At 45.4% G+C, this 21,199-nt stretch overlaps 1 protein-coding gene across 2 annotated transcripts in view; it reads right to left on the bottom strand.

Moving 5' to 3' along the window:
• LOC125460176 (6-phosphofructo-2-kinase/fructose-2,6-bisphosphatase 4-like) overlaps positions 1-19,459 on the bottom strand; it is a 127,177-nt gene extending 107,718 nt beyond the window's left edge. The window contains exon 1 of one of the 2 annotated variants that reach the window (XM_048547311.2): positions 19,331-19,459. The gene's annotated coding sequence lies outside the window, so the exon portion shown is untranslated. Of the gene's footprint in view, positions 1-17,182; positions 17,342-19,330 lie in introns of those variants that run through there. The other variant, XM_048547312.2, reaches the window with a different exon arrangement.
• Positions 19,460-21,199: the final 1,740 nt, after the last annotated feature.

Consider the following 21,199-nt stretch of genomic DNA (forward strand, 5'->3'; position numbering starts at 1 on the left):
CCTCTGACTCGATCTTCTCCCTCTCAAATTGCACAGTAAACATGGTCTTGATGGTATTGTTAGTTTTTACTTTTCCTGTCCTTTCCTGCTATTCTTTGACTTCATTTCCCGTTTTACTATGTTGCTCTCCTGCCCTGACTCTGCCTTTTGATTTGTTACTGGAACACTGATGCCAGCATGGTTAAGGTGCAGATCATCCTGACAGTACAGATCTAAACTTCCCCAGTACTGCTGTCAGGGACACACGAACTGGAACACTTCCTCCCACAGCTATCTTAGAGCCATGTACTCATTTCATTACTCTTACCTCGACCAAATGGTGCATAACTCAAGTTAATAAACTAGAGATTAATATCCTTGAGAGTGGAGTGCCCACACTCTCCAGGCAGAACCTCATGCTGTGTTGTTTATACTCAAATGGGCCACATTGACTAGAACCTTCCCCTCACACAGCGAGTTCCTCTCCAGCCCTGAGCAGGTGAACTGAAACCTGGCATCAGCCATCTGGATTCACACCGTCTGCTGCAGAAAACTGTATCAATCGCCGTGACTATACTACCCCCTCTTGCCTTACATTGCATTTCGTTCTCCTCTTGAATAGCTTCCTGTACCATGGTGTCATGCTATTTAGCTCATGCACCCCATAGCCCTCACTGTCACCCAAAAAAAGGAGGAAGAACCTTAAACCTGATTGACAACTGTCCAGATGGAAGCTCAAAAAAGCCATCCTTTGGGGGTCTTGATCTCCCTCCCTGCCTTGGTCACGTCCAATTGTCCATGACCACTGGCCAAATCAGAAGGTCTAACCCCAAAGACTATGCTTGCCACTTGGTACAGAATAACCAGGTACTTTCCACCTGCCTGATGTGTCAGTGTGTTTGGAGCTCAGCCTCCAGCTCAAACACTGAGTCAAAGAACTGTAGATACTCCTTAAAGATGACCCAACGGCAGCCAGCAGGAGGTTCCTGCTCCCAATGTAGCCTCCACTACATCGCGGAGGCCAAGTGGAGGCTCAGAGGCCACTTTATAGAGCACCTGCACTCTGTTTACGCCAAACAACACCACTTTCCAATCGCAAACCACTTCAACTCCCCCTCCAGCTCCCTGGACGACATGTCCATCCTGGGTCTCCGCAGTCACAATGACGCCACCCAGAAATTGGAGGCGCAGCACCTCATATCCCGCCTTGGCAGCTACAGCGCAATGGTCTCAATGGGTGCTTTACTAGCTTCAAAGTCTCCCCACCTCCGGCCTCATCCCATGGCCAACCCTCTCTCTCATCCTCACTTCCTTGACCTGTCCATCTTCTCTCCCACCTATCCGCTGCTCCCACCTCACTGACCAATCCCCACCACTCCTTACCTGCACTCATTTATCACCATCTCACCTACCTTCTCCAACCACATATTCCCTCTCTCTATTTATTTCAGAGCTCCCTTACCCCTCCTCCATTTCTGAAGAAGGGTCCCGAACTGAAAGGTCAACTTTGCTGCTCCCTAACACTACCTAGCCTGCTGTATTCCTCCAGCTCCACACTGTTGTCTCAGACTCCAGCATCAGCAGTTATTATCTTGGAGAATTTCACAGATATTTCAAAAGGTCATGAGGGAGATTGAGAGCTCAATGGACTTAGGGGCTTTGTGTTGCAGCTTGTGGAGAATCAAAGCCACATTCAAAACAGAAATCAAGGTCTGGTGTCACATGTAAGCCAAAAGGTGCTTTGCTCAAGGGTATTGCTGTTTGGAGGCTGAGTCTACACAACACATTGGTAACAACTAACTGCAACTCATTGGTATGAGTAAGGTTTTACTCAATGCTATAAGCCATATTATTAGTGGTAAAGATTTTCAGCAGTAGCAAGGTTAATTATTAGGTAAAGAAATAGTAGGGGTGCTCCAACCTGAACAGCGCACATCCTGTGCAATACAGGAACTCCAGCAGATTGCCCAAGTACTAGATAACCAAGAGGTTGAAGTTCTGAGCTCCAAGTTCAGGCTTGAGCTTCAGTTGGGGCACTGTGAGGCTGAACTGCATGGATAAGAACACAGACGTGCTCAGTGTGAGTGCGCACAGGGATGAGGGGAACGGTGACCACCAGCTAATTAAAAAGTAATAGGCAAGTCACACAAGAGCTCCCTCACTGCATCGTACTCCCAAACAGTTTTGAAAAATGGTGAAAGAGGTAGTTTGTGGTTCTCGTCAGTACAGCACCTCGTTTTCCACTTAGGCATTTTATCGCTTTTAGGACTCAATACTGAGGTCAATACCTTCACAGCACAATCAGTGTCCTCTGTACCAGTCTGGGAAAGGTTGCTCCTGGACTAGATGGATGGGTTATACCTGAACAGAGCTGAGGTCTGGGGTCCTTGCCAGGCACCTTGTTTTTTCCTATTCATTTCTGGGATGTGGGCGTCAATGGCTGGCCAACCTTTGTTTTCCATCCCTAGTTGTCCCTTGAGAAGGTGGTAGTGAGCTGCCTTCTTGAACTGCTGCAGTACTCCTGCTGTAGGTAGATCCACAACTCTATTCGGGAGGGAATTCCAGGATTTTGACCCAGTGACAGTGAACGAATAGAGATATATTTCCAAACCAGGATGGTGTGTGGTTTGGAGGGGAACATTAAGTGGTGGTGTTCCCATATGTCTGTTGTCATTGTCCTTCTAGATGGAAGCGGTCGTGGTTTTGGAAGTTTCTGTCGGAGGATCTTTGGTGAACTTCTGCAGTACTGCTGCTACTGAGCATTGGTGTTGGAAGGAGTGAATGCTTGTAGACCTAGTGCCAATCAAGCGGGCTGCTTTGACCTGAATAGTATCAAGCTTCTTGAGTGTTGTTGGGGCTGCACTCATCCAGGCAAGTGGGGAGTATTCCATCACACTCCTGACTTGTGCCTTGTAGATGGTGGACAGGCTTTGAGGAGTCAGGAGGTGGGTTACTCACCACAGGATCCTAGTTTCTGACCTGCTGTTGTATCCACTGTGTTTATGTGGTGAGTCCAGTTGAGTTTCTGGTCAATGATAACCCCCCCCCTAGGATGTTGATAGTGGGAGGAGATTCAGGGTAACATCATTGAATGTCAAGAGGTGTGGTTTAGATTGTGTTTTATTGATGATGGTCATAGACTGGCATTTGTGTGGTGTGAAAGTCACTTGCCACTTGTCAGCCCAACCCTGGATATTGTCCAGATCTTGTTACATTTAAACATGGACTGTTTCAGTATTTGAGGGCTCATGAATTGTGCTGAACATTGGGCAATTCGTGGTGCCATTGGGAGGGTTAAAACTAACTCAGCAGGAATGTGGGAATAAGGAGGAATGTCAAGGTGCAGTGAATACTGAGAGAGACAGATAGCTTGAGGATGGAGACTAGTAAGTTATGAGTGGTGTCAGAGTGAGGGAGAAAATAATAAAATCTAAACCAGGGTTACTTCATATACGTGAATGCGTGGAGTGTAGTAAATAAGATTGGTAATTTGCAGGTTCAGATTACTAAGTAGAATATAATGCGGTGACTATATTACAGAGATCTGACTTAATGAAGAGCAGGACTCCATGTTAAATGTTGCTGGATACCAGGCGTTTAGGAAAGGATATAAAGGGGGAAATGCAGCTGTATTGATTAAGGGGTGCATTGCAGTGCTGCAGGAAGTAAAGGTCCCAGACAGATCAAGGATAGAATCAATTTGCTTAGAGCTAAGGTACAAAAAACTGCAATTACATTGCTTGATGTAGTCTATTACAGAGATTTCTAACGGGGGATTTTAATTATTGAATTCTAGCCTGGTGCAGTTGTGGTGTAATCAGGAGAGAGGAGAACATTCTGCAGAAGGTTTTCAGTCCAATGAGAAAGGAGTACTATTAGATCTGGTTCATTATCTCTGCAGAGGCTTATCTTTTTGTGTTATCTGATTGTGTCTATGTGTGGGAATAAGGAGATATAGTTGTAATTCCAGATTACATTTTAAAACAAATTGCAAATTCTGGTTAAGAATGAGTTTGTTTATTATAATCAGATTTTTCTGGTATCATTAGAAGAAGCCTGAAGGACATTTCTCACGCCCTGGATGGAGTACAAAAGTAAAGCAACTGGCCACATTAGTGATTGAACTAACATGTTTACACTCATGGCGTAGCTGATGGAGCAGTGGGCCTCGATCATCAGCACATACCTCCAGTCACAGTCACAACACTCCAAAGCAGGGTCTCGGTGAAAATAGTAAGTGTTTCAGCTTTAGGGACCTCAGCTACTAGGGTCCCACTCTCAATGTTTATTGATCTGGCTCTCAGAAAAAAAATCAGCACATCCGCAGGGCAGAAATCTTCAAATAACTATGCAGCTTTCCCTCACTATGGAGCAACATATCCAATGGGAAAGCGATGTTGTAAAGTTGGTTCTAGTGGAAAGTAGGAAATGTTATTTTCAGAAAGCTTATTGACACTTGTAATGGGGCACGTTTACACAGCTTATATTATATTATATTTGGCAAAATCTTAATTTGGCATTGGGAACCCAAATTATAAAGAGCTCCTGCATCTACATAGCCACTCTTCTTCTTCTTCAGAGGAACATAAATCCACAAAAACTATCTTAAAAACATGAAAAGCATATTCCTGCAAAGTGAGGGTAAGTTAGCAGCAGGATCAGGGAATTGTGGTTACATCACCAGTTGTGTAAGGATGTCTCCTGACATTTAAAAGCTCCCTGGGCTGCTATTTTAGTACCAGCCCTTACAAAGTGACCAGCATTAGGTGTTCAATTACCACTTTTAAACTAGGCTTTAGCTTTGAGGCCATGTAAGCAGCAGTTCCAAAAGGCCATACTCACCCAAAAAATTAGCTGTGTTTTATAAACTAGTATACATTGTGTAAAAAGAGAAAAATCAGAGAATCATGCAATGATTACAGCACAAGAGATCATTTGGTCCATCAAGTTCATGTCAGTTCTCAGAGCAATTAAGCAAATCCCACTCCCCTCCCTTTTCCATAACTCTGCAAATTTTCCCTAATCCGGTATTTTCCATCTTTTTTGAATGTTTCAATTGGCCCTGCCTCCACCACATTCTCTGGCAGCACATTCCAGACCCAAGCCATTCCTGTATAAAATCATTCCTCCTCATGTCATCACTGCTTCTATTCCATTAATCTTAAATCAGTGTCCTCTGGTGCTCAACTCTTCCACCAATGGGATCATTTCTCCTTACCTCCTCTGTCCAGACCCCTCATGAGTTGAAAAACATCAATCAAATCTCCTTCTTAACTTCCTCTTCTCCAAGAAAAACATTTCCAAATCTTCTAATCCACCCTCAGAACGGAAGTTCACCATTCATGGAACTGTTCTCATGAATCAGTTGTGAATTCTCTCCATTGTCTTTCAATATTTACACCAAGGTCGAATGAATGTTGGAGAAACTCAGCAGGTCTGACAATATCTATAGGGAGAGACACAAAGCTCAGTATTTCCTCCTTGCTCTGTACTCTACATTCCAACTGATGAAACCTAAGACAATATATACTTTATGAGCTGCTCGCTCAACCTGTCCTGCCACCTTCAATGGTTTGTGCATGTCTACCCTTAACCAGACAATCAGATCCCAAACAAGCTTTGTGTATCACACACTTATTGCTGTCATATAAATACAATTCTCGTTAGAGACAGCTTTGAACAGACTGCAGCAGGCCTAATACCCAGTCTAACGTTTACATATACAAAACAACTAGGCTACCAGAGTAGTTACAGTGATGTGTATCACTTTTTAGTGCCATGTTCGAAAGCATGAATCAGTATTTGATACTAAAAAGGCAAAATCCTGCAGATGCTGGAAATCCAAAATAAAAACAGAAAATGCTGCAAATACTCAGTTTGTCAGGCATCATTTGCTGAGAAAGAAAAACAAAGTTAGCATTATCAGGTATAGCAGGAACTGCAGGTGCTGGAGTATCTGAGATAACAAGGTGTAGAGCTGGATGGACACAGCAGGCCAAGCAGCATCAGAGGAGCAGGAAAGCTGATGTTTCGGGCCCAGACCCTTCTTCAGATTCTTCCATTCTTCTTCTGGCGTCAGCCTTCCTGCTTTTCTGATGCTGCTTGGTCTGCTGTGTTCATTCAGTTCTACACCTTGTTATCTTAGCATATCAGGTCCTTGGTTAAGGACCCACTAAGATCAGCCGGATTTATATCCTTCATGTTCAGTACAACAGGCACTTTAGAAGAGACCACTCTAGAAAAAAAACAAAATAAATGCAACAGATTTAGTGGCAACTGTCCTAGAAGACACTTTCCAATAACAGCTCATACTGATAAGTTGGGTTTATATTAAAACACTTCACTGATACCAATAAACTTTATTTAATGAATGGTAATACTAGGTACAGACTCGCTCCTGATTACAATAACAGGAAGTGTAATCAGACAACTATGTCACCTTTTAGAAGAAATTATTCCTCCAGCCTTTTACCATGTGTGTGCTATTGTCGCTGCACAAACACATCGACAGTTTGTGGGACCCATTTTGACAGCAGCTCAGGGTTTATTTTGAAGCCTGACATAACCTGCCTTTTACATTCATACATCCTCCTTCGAGCCTTAAATGGAAATCCAACCCAGGCAATACCCTCTTTCTTAAAAAAATTCTTAAAAACACTGAACGTAAAGGAGAAAGGATAATGTATTAGCTGAGTATTCTTCATGTCACATACCCAGTAAGATTGTACAGGTTCTCAATCGATGATGGTTAACAGTTAAATAGAGCAATTTACAGGAAGGCAGAGAGATCAAGGAAAAACAGTGGGAGCAGGTCAATGTAATTTCCAAAAGGATTTGACAAGCCTTAAGATGGAAACCACAACAATAAACCAAATAAGGAAATAAAAATGTCAGGCAAAAATAGTTACTGAATTGAATTGAATTTGCTTTATTGTCATATGTAATCACATTAGTACAGTGAAAAATTTACAAGTCACTACTTATGGCACCATCAATATTGAATCTTGGTAATAAAGCAGAAAAATAAATAAAACAAATAAATATGAATTAAGAGCAGGCGTAGACCACTCAGCCTCTAAAACCTACTACACTATTCAATAAAATCATGGCTGATCTGATTTAATCATAAATCTGCAATCCTGCCTACCCCCATCTTGCTTACCAAGAATCAATCCACCTCTACTTGAAAAATATTCAACGACAATGCCTCCACCGCCTTTTCAGGAAGAGAGATCCAAGGGCTCTTGACCTTTAAAGAAAATAGCTCTCATTGCTGTGAAAGTGATCCCAAAGTGGCTCCTAGTTCTAGATGTCCCCAAAGGTGGAAACATCCGCTCCACAGCGACCCTGACAAGACCCCTCCAGTCAGCTTTTAGTCCATACAATCGCAAATATAAATTTTAAAAGTCACTCACTCCTCACAGCTATCAAACAAAACTCCAAGATACTCCAACAACCCAGAAATCCTTCAGATTACACTTAATACTTTCCACGTGGAAACGTTCTCTCTCAAAATCTGAGGAATTCTGAATAACAGGAAGTCATCCAATCCACAACTCCTGTACTAACCCTTTGAAAAATATATCAACTTAATCCCACCTTCACTGCTCCTTCCTAGTTTCACAAATATTTCTCTTTCCAGTATTTTTCCAGTTTCCTTTTTGAAATTTCCTGACGAGTCTGTTTCCACTGCCCTTTCAGGTAGCACACTCCAGACCATGATGTAAAAGCATTTTCATTAATACTCTTTTGCCAATTGCCTTAAACCTGTATCTGCGAGCTCAGTTCTATTGGCAAACTTGTGGATAGTTGCACGAGTATTCTGGTCCAAAGAAATTGAAAGATAAAGCAATGGTCCAGCTCTGTACAGGTGCACCAGCAGTAACTTTGCCATTGGCAATACAGCAGCTGATGTGATGGAACAGTTTTAAATCCAGCCCTTGGAAACGTTTGACAAAGTGCCTTAGGGCTGAAGGACAATTAGGGATAAGGTCATGGAAGGATTTAAAAACCAGGTTGAGAACTGTTAGACATTGAAGAACTGGTTAACTGGGAGCTTCAGACTTCTGGGACACAGGGTAACCAGGGGACAATGGGTGGTGTAAGGAATAACCAGTAATCTAGTTGTGAGACACCACTCAGGAAGAGTGGCCATAATATGATAGAATTCTTCACTAAGATGGAGAGAGATGGAGTCGATTCAGAGACTAGGGTCCTGGACACAAGAACAGGAAATTATGATGGTATAAGTCACACGCTGACTATGATAAATTATAGACAATAGATAATAGGTGCTGGAGTAGGCCATTTGGCCCTTCGAGCCAGCACCACCATTCATTATGATCATGGCTGATCATCCACAATCAGTATCCTGTTCCTGCCTTATCCCCATAACCCGTGATTCCACTATCTTTAAGAGGTCTGTCTATCTCTTTCTTGAAAGCATCCAGAGAGTTGGCCTCCACTGCCTTCTGGGGCATAGCATTCCATATATAGCCAGTAATCTAGTTGTGAGACACCACTCAGGAAGAGTGGGAATTGGGAATGCTACTTAATGGGATGAAGTGGATAGGAAATAACGAACATTTAAAAGCGTATGGACAAATTGCAACAATTGTTAACTCCTATCTGGCACAAAAACAAAACAAGAAAATCTCTCCCTATTTATTCCAGAACCCTCTTCCACTCCCCCATTTCTGATGAAGGGTCTAGGCCCGAAACGTCAGCTTTGCTGCTCCTAAGATGCTGCTTGGCCTGCTGTGGTCATCTAGCTCTACACCTTGTTATCTCAAGAAAAGTGGCCCAACTGTGGCTAACAAGGAAAATTAGGAATAGTATTAGACTAGAGGAAGGGGCATAGAAATTAAACAAGAAAAAAAGCAGCAAACCTGAGGATTGGGAGTTTTGAATTCAGTAAAAGAGGGCAAAGGGACTGATTTTGAAAGGGAAACTACAGCGGAAATGTAAGCTTGCAGGAACATACAAATTGTTATAAATGTTTCTATAGGCATATGAAGAGAAAATGACTAGTGAAGACAAATGTCAGTCCCTTACAGTCAGAAACAGGGGAGGTTTATCTACACCTCAGAGTACTTAAAGAAATGGCTCGAGACATACTGAATGCATTTGTTTTCATCTTTCAAAATTCTATGGATCCTGGAACAGCTCCCATAGATTGGAATGTAGTTAATATATTAGTATTCTTTAAAAGGGTGGTAAGGAGAAAACAGGGAATTATAGACCAGTAAGTCAGAGGTCAGTGGTGGGGAAAATACTGGTCTGTTACAAAACAATTACAGCAAAGCACTTAAAAAAGAGTGAGAGGTTCAGACAGAGTTTGCATGGATTTACAAAAGGGAAACGTACTTTCTCAAGGATGTAATCAGTAGAGTTGATAAGAAGGCCCCAGGGATGTGGTTTACTTGGGCATTCAGAAGGCTTTCAAAGTTTTATATAAATTATTTGCATGTAAAATTAAAGCACAGGGGATTGGGAGCAGTGACAGGTTATCAGGCAACGAGTACAAATAACATGTATCTTTTCCCCCGAACCCTGAGTGGTTAGCAGTAACTATTGAGGTACTGTCGTGATCAGTGTTGGGACCCCAGATATTCACTAAATGAGGGAACTAGCATCCTATCACCAAGTTTGCAGATGACACAAAGCTGGGTGGGAGGTTGAGCTGTGAAGAGGATACAGAGATACTTCAGTGTGATTTGGACAGGATGCGTGTGTGGGCTAATGTATGGCAGATGCAGTTTAATGTGGATCCTACAGCGCAGGACGAGGCCATTTGGCCCATCATGCCTGTACCAGCTCTATTACCAGTCCAGCTGTATGAGATAATGCCAATCTTTTGCCTTTGACCCCATATTCCTGCACATTATTACACAGTAAAATTGAAAATAGGTGTAGGAGTAAGTCATTTGGCCCTTTGATCCTGTACCAATTCAATACGATCATGGCTGATCACACAATGTCAGTATTCCACTCCCGCCCTCTCTCCGTACCCTTTGATCCCTTTAGATGCAAGGGCTACGTTCAGCTCCCTCTTGAATATATCTAATGAACTGGCCCCTACAGCTTCCTCTGGGAGAGAATTCCACAGATTCACAATGCTCTGTGTGAAGAAATTCTTCCTCATCTCAGTCCTGAATGGCTCACGCTTTATTCTTAGCCTATGATCCCTAGTTCTGGACTTTCCCAATGTCAAGAAAATTCTTCCCACATCTGGCCTGTCCAGTCCCATCACAATTTTATATGTTTCTATGAGATCCCTCCCTCATTCTTCTAAATGCCAGTGAATTTAAGCCCATTCGTTCCAGTCTTTCCTTATTATTCAGTCCTGCCATCAAGGAATCAGTCTGGTGAACTTTTGCTGGATTCCCTCAACAGCAAGAATGGGTCAAAAATCACATGACACCAGGTTATAGCCCATCAGGTTTATTTAAACCCACAAGCTTTCGCAGCATTGCCCCTTTCTCAGATGTAATAGCAAGAATGTTCTTCCTCAGGGCCTGCTCCTGTGCTGTAGGTTTCTTTGTTTCTTTGTTTCAGACTAGGAGACCAAAACTGCACACAATACTCAAGGTGTGGCCTCAACAAGGCCCTGTATAACTGCAGCAAGATATCCATACACCAATACTCAAATCCTCTCGCTATGAAAGCCAGTATGCTATTAGCTTTGCTCACCACCTGCTGCACCTGTGTACCAAACTTCAGTAACTGTTCCATCGCGACACCCAGGTCTTGTTGCACCTCAACTTTTCTTAAACTGCCACCATTCAGGAAATAATCTGCCTTCCTGTTTTTGCAACCAAAGTGAATAACCTCACATTTATCCACATTAAACTGCATTTACCAAGTATTTACCCACACAGTCTGTCCAAGTTACCAACAAAAAAACACTTCTTCTCGAATGTCTCAATTGAATCTGCCTCCTCCATATTTTCCAGAACTCCAGCAATTCGCTGTGAAAATGCTTTCTTCTTCCATTTCCCTCACTTCAAGTGCACACCACCTTAAAGGAATGCCCTCTTGTTCTTGTTCCTTTTGAGGTGGAAGCAACTTCTCCCTAGCTGCTCTGATGAGCCCACTCATAATTTTATAAACCTCAATCAAATCTTCTCTCAGCCTTTTTCTGTCCAGGGAGAACAGTCCCAACTTCTTCAATCTATCCTCATCACTGAAGTTTTTCATTCCTGCAAATTGCTTCTGCGCTCTCTCTCCAATGCATTCACATCTTTTCTGTAATGTAGTGCCCAAACTATACACAGTACTCCAGCACAGGTCTAACAAGTATCATGTACAAGTTCAACGTCCTTGGGTTTAATTCCACCCTTGGGTGACTGTCTGTGTGGAGTTTGCTTGTTCTCCCAGTGTCTGTGTGGGTTTCCTCCGGGTGCTTCAGTTTCCTCCCACAGTCCAAAGACGTACAGGCTAGGTGGATTGGCCATGCTAAATTGTCCAGTGTTTAGGAAGGCTTGGTAAATGCAGAGTTAGGGAGATATGGTAGGATACTGTTCAGAGGGTTGGTGCAGACTTGATGGGCCTTCAAGTGGATTCCAATCACAGTCGGCCTTGGCAAGGCCACATCTGGTATATTGTCTACAATTTTGGTCTTTTTATCTGAAGGATGGATGTTCTGCCTATGGAGGCAGTCCAACAAAAGTTCACCAGACTGACTCCTGGGATATCAAAAGAGTTTGAAACAGTCAGGATTACAAACACTGGAGTTTAGAAGAATGAGGGGGGATCTCATAGGTGATCCAATACAAGACAGGAAGGATGGTCCCAGTAGGTGGTGTCCAGAACGAGGGGTCACAGTCTAAGGATATGGGGGAAGCTATTTAGAGCGGAGATGAGGTGAAATTTCTTCACCCAGGCAGTGCGGAACCTGTTGAATTCTCTACCACAGGAAGTGTTTTGTTGTCAAAACATTGATTATTTGAAGGAGACTGATATAGTTCTTAGGGCAAAACAGGGAGAGAACAGAGACAGAAGACTGAGTTTGATGACTGGCCACGATTACGTGGTGAACGGCAGTGCAGGCTCAAAGGGCTGAATGGCCTACTCCAGCTGCTATCTTTTATGTTTCTATATCGGTTAGAAGATGTGCAGCAGAGTTTTGTACAAGTTACACTTAAAGGTGAACACAAAAGGTCTCAATGATGGAAGAAGATATCACATCAGGAGTTCAGATTGTTCAAACCTGAGCCCAGGCTGTGAGCAGCCTGATTCAGTTTCAGACAGGGAGATTTGTAGTCCAGGAGTCAGGTTTATGCCAGAGAGAGAGAAAATGTTCTCAGTTGTTCTGAAATTTAATTTTCTGACAAATCAGAGGCAGGGATGGCTCCATTAATTTCTGCCTTGTTCCAATTTTGGACTCTAATGCCTATTCATTTCAATTATCTGACTAGATATTCAAAAATTTCATCCCTTAACCTCTTCATCTCTGATGCAGGTTGTGGTTTTCTATATGTTACATGTGCTAACATATATCACAGAGTGGGGCTTTTGCGTGACAAGTGTCATAAAGTTTAGTTAAAACGCTAACTGTTTAAGGCCATAAGTTGTAGGACACAAGTAGACCATTCAGCCCATCGATTCTGCTCCACCATTCAACGAGATTATGGCTAATCCAATAATCCTCAACTCCACTTTCCTGCCTTTTCCCCATAACCCTTCATTCCCCTCCTGTCTTTCACCGTCTTGAACATACTTAACGGCCCAGCCTCTGTGATAAAGAATTCTAGATTTATTTTCTGGGGGAAGAAATTCTTCTTCATCCGTAACTAAAACGTGGGACCACTTATTCCAGTCCTAGACTCTCCCACAAGGGGAGACAACTTCTCCACATCTACCCTGTCAAGTCTGCTAAGAATCCAGTGTGTTTCAATAAGATCATCTCTCATTCTTCTACTCAACTTCTCCTCAAAGGACAGTCCCTCCATACCGGAGATCAACCAAGTCAGCCTTCTCTGGACTGCCTCTAATGCCAGTCTACCTTTCCCTAGGTAGGGGCCCAAAACAGTTCACAGGATTCCAGCTGTGGTCTGACTAATACATTTTACAGTTTTGCATGACCTACTTATTTTCACACAGCTACACATTTACATTGCTAGAATTTCACATACCTACACACAGTTCGGGTTCTGTGCTTACTGATATTATTGTACATGACTCACACCACTGCCTCTGGAGCACTGTGTACAGTGCTAGTCACCATACTTATGGAAGGACATTAATACATTGGAAGCAGCTCAGAGAAGGTTTACTAAGCTAATACCTAGAACAAGCGAATTACCTTGTGATGAAAGGCTGGGCCTGGATCCTCTGGAGCTAAAAGCAGCCAGAGGTGACTAAGTTAAAACTTAGATCCTGAGGGCAGTTAGCCAGGTGAATATGGAAAGGATCCTTCCTCTTTTGGGAAAATCGAGGACTTGGTGGGAGGTGGGGGGGGCATAATTTAGAATAGAGGGGGGGCCCATTTAAAACAGAAAGGAAGAAACATTTCCCTTCAGGAACATTATTCATGACTTGGGAATTCCCTTCCTCAAAAGGCACTGGATGCAGAATCTTCAAATATTTTACAAAAATGAGACAAACTTAAACTGATAGCACCAAGGGGAAAGTGAACATAATGCCATTAATATCAGTGTCCTTTCTAGTGCACAATATATACATTTCAAACATAACAATTCACAGCAATTTGCTTTATTTCAATACAGAAACACAAACATATAAACGAAAGTTTCAAATCTCACAAATCAAAGGGTAACACCTGGTAGATTGTAGATTTGCATTTTGTGACTGAACAACTATCAAGAATGATTCAGGACTGTCAAATGCTCTTTAAGTACAGTTGGAAAGTCAGTACCAAGGCAACATAAGATGCAGGAGCAGAATTAGGCCATTTGGCCCATCCAGTCTTGTCCACCATTTGATCACGGATGAGATGTTTCTCAAAGTCATTCTCCTGCCTTCTCCCCATGACCCTGGATCCCTTTACTAATCAAGAACCTATCTATCCCTATCTTAAATACACTCAATGTCTCGGCCTCCATAGCCCTCAGCAGCAATGAATTCCCCAGATTCACCACCCTCTGGTTGAAGAAATTCCTCCTCATCTCAGTTCTAAAGGGTCATCCCTTCACTTGGGGGCTGTACCCAAGGGTCCAAGTCTCTCCGACTAGTGGAAACATCTTCTCCACATCCACTCTACCCAGGAATCTCAGCATTCTGTAAGTTTCAATAATCAGATTCCCCCCTCATCCTTCTAAACTCAATCAAGTGTGGCTCAGAGTCTTCATCTGCTCCATATATGACAATCCCATTATCCCCGGAATCATTCTTGTAAGCCTCTTGTAGAACCTCCTCCAACCTGCCAAAGCCAGTACATCATTCCTTAAATATTGAACAGCCGCCCTGTCTGCTGGCCTGTGCTCAGGGAGAGCCATATCGCTGGACAAACTATTAAACAGAGGTCTGTGTCTGACCCCTCGTGCAAATATTAAAGTTTGAAAGAGAAGCAGTTGATTTGCCAAGGAACAGTGGTGGAAAAGCATAAAGCAATTTAATATCAAAGCAAAATAATAATAAAAGCAAAACGATTAGTAACCTTTCCCCTGCTGTGATCTGTTTCTCCTCTATCCCACCCCTCACACTGAGGAATCTGCATTCTAATTCTGGGCACTTAACATTCTCAAATTTAATTCCACCAGACTTGGCAGCCAGGCCTTCATCTGGTATCCATGTCCCTCCCCCACCCACCCCTAAAGCCTCCCTCTCTCCGTACAACTAATTCACCCAACTCAATAACCAAACTCTCAGCAGCCTGCTCCAATATAATCTCTACACAGTTCAGGGCAAGATTATTTTTGAAGCATTTCTGCACAATTTAATTTCTGAATCAAACTTTTGGTGTTTTACTATGTTAAGGATGCCATATAAATGCAGCTGATTTTTGAAGCCTACACTATCCAACCCATTTCATCGTTTTAAGGACTGTTGGAAGAGGGGGTAGATATCCTTGCTGGGAGTGGTAAGAGGAAGTTATAAGTAAAGGTGCTCATCAAATTAGTCAAATGAAGAACAGCATGACTTGCATTTCTCTTGCAAATTCAGGAGAACGGCACATTCCAAACTGTTGCACAGCCAATGAAGTACCTGTGAAGTGTAGCAACTGCTGTGACATAGGAAGTCCAACAGTGAACATACACAGCAAGCTCCCACAAACAGCAACCAGATAGCTTACTGATAGTTGACTGAAAAACAAGCGTTAGACAGGACAAGGTGGAGAATTCCCCAGCTCCTGTTCAAAACAAGCAGAGGTCCACAAAACATTTACAGTGAATCCAACAACTTCCTTGCAACAGCCATTCTTTAAATCCCCATCCCATGCACCCCTCTCCCACCCCAACACTGAATACACCTTCTCTGCAATCCCAGTACTGGCACATAAAGTAGCTCAGTGACATTTCATGGAGAAACTATACTTCGGGGTCAGTTAGGGTCTGTGCACTCTTGGTTTCAGTCTAAATGTTGGGTATGTGGTACCACACATGACTGTACCCCTGGGTCGTGACGAAGAGAAGAGGTAGGAAGGGGCAGAAAGAGAATAGGGACAAGAGTAGGCCATTCAGCCCATCAAGTCTGCCTGGCATTCAATACTATCATGGCTGACTGAATACTATTTTTTTTTAATCCACCCCATCCACGTACCAATAATCCTGTACACCACTGGGGATCAGAAATCTATTAATCTCTATCTTAAACATTTTCAAACACTGAGCTTCCACAGCAATCTGTGGTTTTGAATTCCAGAAGGTTCACAACCCTCTGAGCAAATAAAAATTCCTTTTCTCAAATCCAAGTGGCTTCCCCCTTATTTTTAAATTGTGCCCCGGCTCTGGATTCCCCAACGGAGGAAACTCTCAGCTGCGTCCTTCCTGTCTATCCCTTTAAATATTTTGTACATTTCAATAAAATCATCTCCCATTCTTCAAAACTCTAGAGAATCCAGGCCTCGTTAGCCCCAGTCTCTCTCTCGAGCACAATCCTATCCAGTCAGGCAAATCTTTATTGTATTCCCTCTATGGCAATAATATCTTTCCTGTGATAAGGTGACCAAAACCACACACAGTACTCCAGCTGCAGCTTCTATATAAATGAAGTAAGACTTTACTGCTCCCGTACTCAAATCCTCTTGTGATAAAGGCTAACATTCCATTAGCCTTCCTAATTGTTCACTGCACCTGCGTGTTAGCCTTCAGTCACTTAGCAACAAGGACACGCTTTGGACATTTTGCAACCTCACACCATTTAAGAAATACTTTATGCATCTGCACGTCCTACCAAAGTGGATAGCCTCACAGCTTAGTACATTACATTGCATCTGCATTGTTCTTGCCCAAATCCTCCTGAAGCCTCTCCACATCTTCCACACAACAGATCCCCACTTAGCTCTGTATCATCCCTGAAAGAGCAAGGGAGGGCTGACACTAGGGATTCTAAATGAGAAGCAGGTGAAACATTGTATCAGTGATAATGGGAACTGCAGATGCTGGAGAATCCGAGGTAACAAAGTGTGGAGCTGGATGAACACAGCAGGCCCAGCAGCATCTCAGGAGCACAAGCGTTTTTTCTGATGAAGGGTCTAGGCCCGAAACGTCGGCTTTTGTGCTCCTGAGATGCTGCTTGGCCTGCTGTGTTCATCCAGCTCCACACTTTGTTATCGCAGGTGAAACTTTAGTGGGAATAGGAAGGGGTGAGAAGCAGACACTGACAGGAGAAACTGTAACAGAGCAATGGCTGAGCTTTAAGGAGGTGACAGTTCGAAGAGGATGAAAAGGAAGAGAACTAACAGCAACAATCATTGGTGAAGAGATTATCAGCAAAAGGAGGCTGTATCATGCGTTTATGGAGGAATCATCAGAAATTTGATCAAACATGAACAGTTTCTTCATTTCTCCTACAGAAGCTGCCTGACCTTCAGCATTTCCTGCATTGTTTCAGATTCCCAGCATTTGTAGTATTCTTTGACATAAATATAACACACAAGATTAACCATGGGTTTGTTAAAAGAAATAAGCAGTTCCTACTATCTTAACAGAACATCAAATAGACCGACACATATTCACTGTTATTAAACATGGAAACCACAAGGATTTATGACAAAAACAGATCAAAAATTCATGCTTACTCCAGTTGTAGCAAATGCCGTTAACATTTTTATTTTGCCAGAACCGTAGAAAAGCGTTTTGGCATGTTTCAGCAAACATAGGAGCTTGTAACAGATCAGTAATACTGGGATAACAAAAGCCAATGATGAGGAAGAGCCTGAATCCTCAATCATCAAATCGCTTCAGCACAGTAACGCACGTACTCAGAGGGACGAGGAAGATCATGAACATAAACCACAACAGCAAATCCCACTGTTTGTAAACTCCTAAATCTCTAGAGTGGCTCAGCTTGAAACACAGCTCCTGTCAGTTTAATTTAACTCACAGGGGTATAATCCCTGGAGATTGAGTTCTAACAAATCTTGGTATTCCTTGCCAAGTAAGATTTTACTTAAGGTTACAAAACTGACCACATGACAGAACAGGGCAAAAACTGAATCTGTCCCAAAGACAATTTAGCTTAATATACACACTCATTAACAGGAGGAGATCATTTAGCTCCTCGAGCTTCCTCCACCACTGAAAAAGACCCTTGGTGAGCAGTCACCTAACATCAACATTAATGCCTCAGCTACTCAGCAGCAGCTAACATTCAAACCACGTAAGTGTCAATGACCATCATCAACAAGTGAGCATTAAAACATCTCCCTTTGACACCCAATGGCATTACCATCACTGAATTATCAACAAACTGGGGTGGGAGGGGCGGAGGGTTACCATTGACTACAAACTCAACTAGACTATACACACTAACACAGTAGCTACACAGCAGGTCACAGGCTAAAGAATCCTGCAGCAAGTAACTCACCTGCTGACTCCCCAAAGCCTATCCACCATCTACAAGGCACAAGTCAGGAGTGTGATGGAATACTCCCCACTTGCCTGGATGTGTGCAGCCCCAACAACACACAAGAGGCTCGACACCATCCAGGACAAAGCAGCCACTTGATTGGCACCACCTCCACAAGCATCCCACTCCCTCCACCACCGACGCTCAGTAGCAGCAGTGTGTACTATCTACAAGATGCAATGCAGAAATTCACCAAAGATCCTTAGACAGCTCCTTCCAAACCCACAACACATCCAGAAGGTCAAGGGCAGGAGATACAAGGGGACAAGATCATACACAAGTTCCCTCCAAGTCACTCTCCACCCTGACTTGAAAATATATCACTTTTTCTTCACTGTTGCTGGATCAAAATCCTGGAATTTCCTCCCCAAGAGCATTGTGGGTATCCTTGCATCTAATGGACCATGGTTCAGGGCAGCCAGCCTGTGACACCAAGCATTCCTGGATGAATAAAAACATGTCGAAGCTCCCTGTTGGAAACACACTGTTTCCAATCACTTGGAAGAACTGCTAATTCATGAAACTCTAAACCATCCCAGGCAGGCTCATAACTGGATGACCATGCTGCAAATCTATTTACATAAACACATACTGAGACAATTCAAATAAAAACAGAATACTGCAGATGCAGAAATCTCAAATAAAAACACAAAGTGTTAGAGAAACTCAGGAGCTCTGGCAGCCTCTGTACTGAAAGAAATAGTCAACTTGGAATCCAATGACTTCTTCAGAACTGTGTGGAAGTGTTCTAAAGAAGAGTAACATCAGGCTCAAAATTTACCTTATTTTCCTCACCAAAGGTGCAGCGGGACCTGCTGATTATCACCAGCGTTTTTTCTTTTCATTTGACAAAATTCATAATCAGCTGAACTACTGAAGAGTTACTGCAGTATCAAAATTAATCACTGAGCAACAACAACTTATCCCAGCTCATCAGATGGAAACAAACTGAGGTCTGACACTCACTGCCCTCAGACAGATCACTGACACATGAATTTTCACAGACAACAGTCAGAAAACCAGACCCTGCAGCTAAAACCATGCCCTAGTGAGATAGACAGAGAGAGACAGACTGTGTGTGTGAAACAGAGAGAGAGAGTGAGAAAGAATGAGTGACTGAGTATGAGAGTGTGTGTATGTTGTGGGATGTGTATGTGAGAAAGAGAGAGTGTGTGTGTGTGTGTCGGGGGTGGGGTTGGTGATCATCAGGGAGGTGTGGGCCGGGTCAGGACGAGGAGGGGGTTGGGGCTGGGTGTGGGGGAGGTGCTGTGCTGGGGGTCTACCCCCCGATCGCGGACTCCCTCCCTCCGGCCCTTACCTGGGACCGTAGCGGCGGCTCCGACTCCCGCTCCCCGAGCCCGGGCGGTGCCGAGCGGCGCAAAACAAGTGACGGCAGCGGGAACCCGCTCCGCCCCGGGCCCGCCCCGGACCGTCGCAGCCAACCCGGCAATGCCCCACTCTGCCCTGTGCCCAGGCCTGCCCCCTCATCCCTACCCGACTCTGCACCGTGGCCGGGGTCCAGCCCTGTCCTCTGCCCGACTCTGCACCATGCCCAGGTCTGCCCCCTCATCCCTACCCGACTGCACCGTGCCCAGGGTCCAGCCCTGCCCTGCCCTGCCCTCCAATCCACTCTTCCCTATGCCCACTGCCTAGGGTCCAGCTCTGTCCCCTACCCGACTCTGCACTGTGCCCAGGGTCCAGCCCTGCCCTCTACCCCACTTTGCCCTGTGCCCAGGCCTGCCCCCTCATCCCTACCCGACTCTGCACCGTGCCTTGAGTCCAGCCCTGCCCCCTGTCCCACTCTGCACTGTGCCCAGGGTCCAGCCCTGCCCTCTAGCTCACTCTGCACCGTGCCCAGGTCTGATCCCTCATCCCTACCCAACTGCACCGTGCCCAGGGTCCAGCCCTGCCCTCCACTCCACTCTTCCCTATGCCCACTGCCCAGGCCTGCCCCCTCATCCCTACCCGACTCTGCACCGTGCCCGGGGTCCAGCCCTGTCCCCTGCCCTCTGCCCAACTCTGCACCGTGCCCTGAGTCCAGCCCTGCCCTCTACCCCACTCTGCCCTGTGCCCAGGCCTGCCCCCTCATCCCTACCCGACTCTGCACCGTGCCCGGGGTCCAGCCCTGTCCCCTGCCCTCTGCCCGACTCTGCACCGTGCCCTGAGTCCAGCCCTGCCCTCTACCCCACTCTGCCCTGTGCCCAGGCCTGCCCCCTCATCCCTACCCGACTCTGCACCGTGCCCGGGGTCCAGCCCTGTCCCCTGCCCTCTGCCCGACTCTGCACCGTGCCCTGAGTCCAGCCCTGCCCTCTACCCCACTCTGCCCTGTGCCCAGGCCTGCCCCCTCATCCCTACCTGACTCTGCACCGTGCCCGGGGTCCAGCCCTGTCCCCTGCCCTCTGCCCGACTCTGCACCGTGCCCTGAGTCCAGCCCTGCCCTCTACCCCACTCTGCCCTGTGCCCAGGCCTGCCCCCTCATCCCTACCCGACTCTGCACCGTGCCCGGGGTCCAGCCCTGTCCCCTACCCTCTGCCCGACTCTGCACCGTGCCCTGAGTCCAGCCCTGCCCCCTGCCCCACTCTGCACTGTGCCCGGGGTCCAGCCCTGCCCTCTAGCCCACTCTGCACCATGCCCAGGTCTGCCCCCTCATCCCTACCCGACTGCACCGTGCCCAGGGTCCAGCCCTGCCCTGCCCTGCCCTCCAATCCACTCTTCCCTATGCCCACTGCCTAGGGTCCAGCTCTGTCCCCTACCCGACTCTGCACTGTGCCCAGGGTCCAGCCCTGCCCTCTACCCCACTCTGCCCTGTGCCCAGGCCTGCCCCATCATCCCTACCTGATTCTGCACCGTTCCCCGGGTCCAGCCCTGTCCCCTACCCGACTCTGCACCGTGCCTGGGGTCCAGCCCTGCCCTGCCCTCTACCTGACTCTGCCCAGTGCCCAGGCCTGCCCCCTCATCCCTACCCCACTCTGCACCGTGTCCGGGGTCCAGCCCTGCCCTGCCCTGCCCTGCCCTCCACCCCACTCTTCCCCACTGCCCAGGGTCCAGCCCTCCCTCTAGTCCACTCTACCCCTTGCCCATTGTCCTGATCTCCCGACTACAGGGGTCTGGCCAGTGCCCAGCCTACTCCTTAATGATCATGCCACTGCCCACCTGCTCTCCTCACTAATCAGGGATCTGTCCACTG

This window comes from Stegostoma tigrinum, chromosome 11 (assembly GCF_030684315.1).
Source record: "Stegostoma tigrinum isolate sSteTig4 chromosome 11, sSteTig4.hap1, whole genome shotgun sequence".
Lineage (NCBI taxonomy): Eukaryota > Metazoa > Chordata > Chondrichthyes > Orectolobiformes > Stegostomatidae > Stegostoma > Stegostoma tigrinum.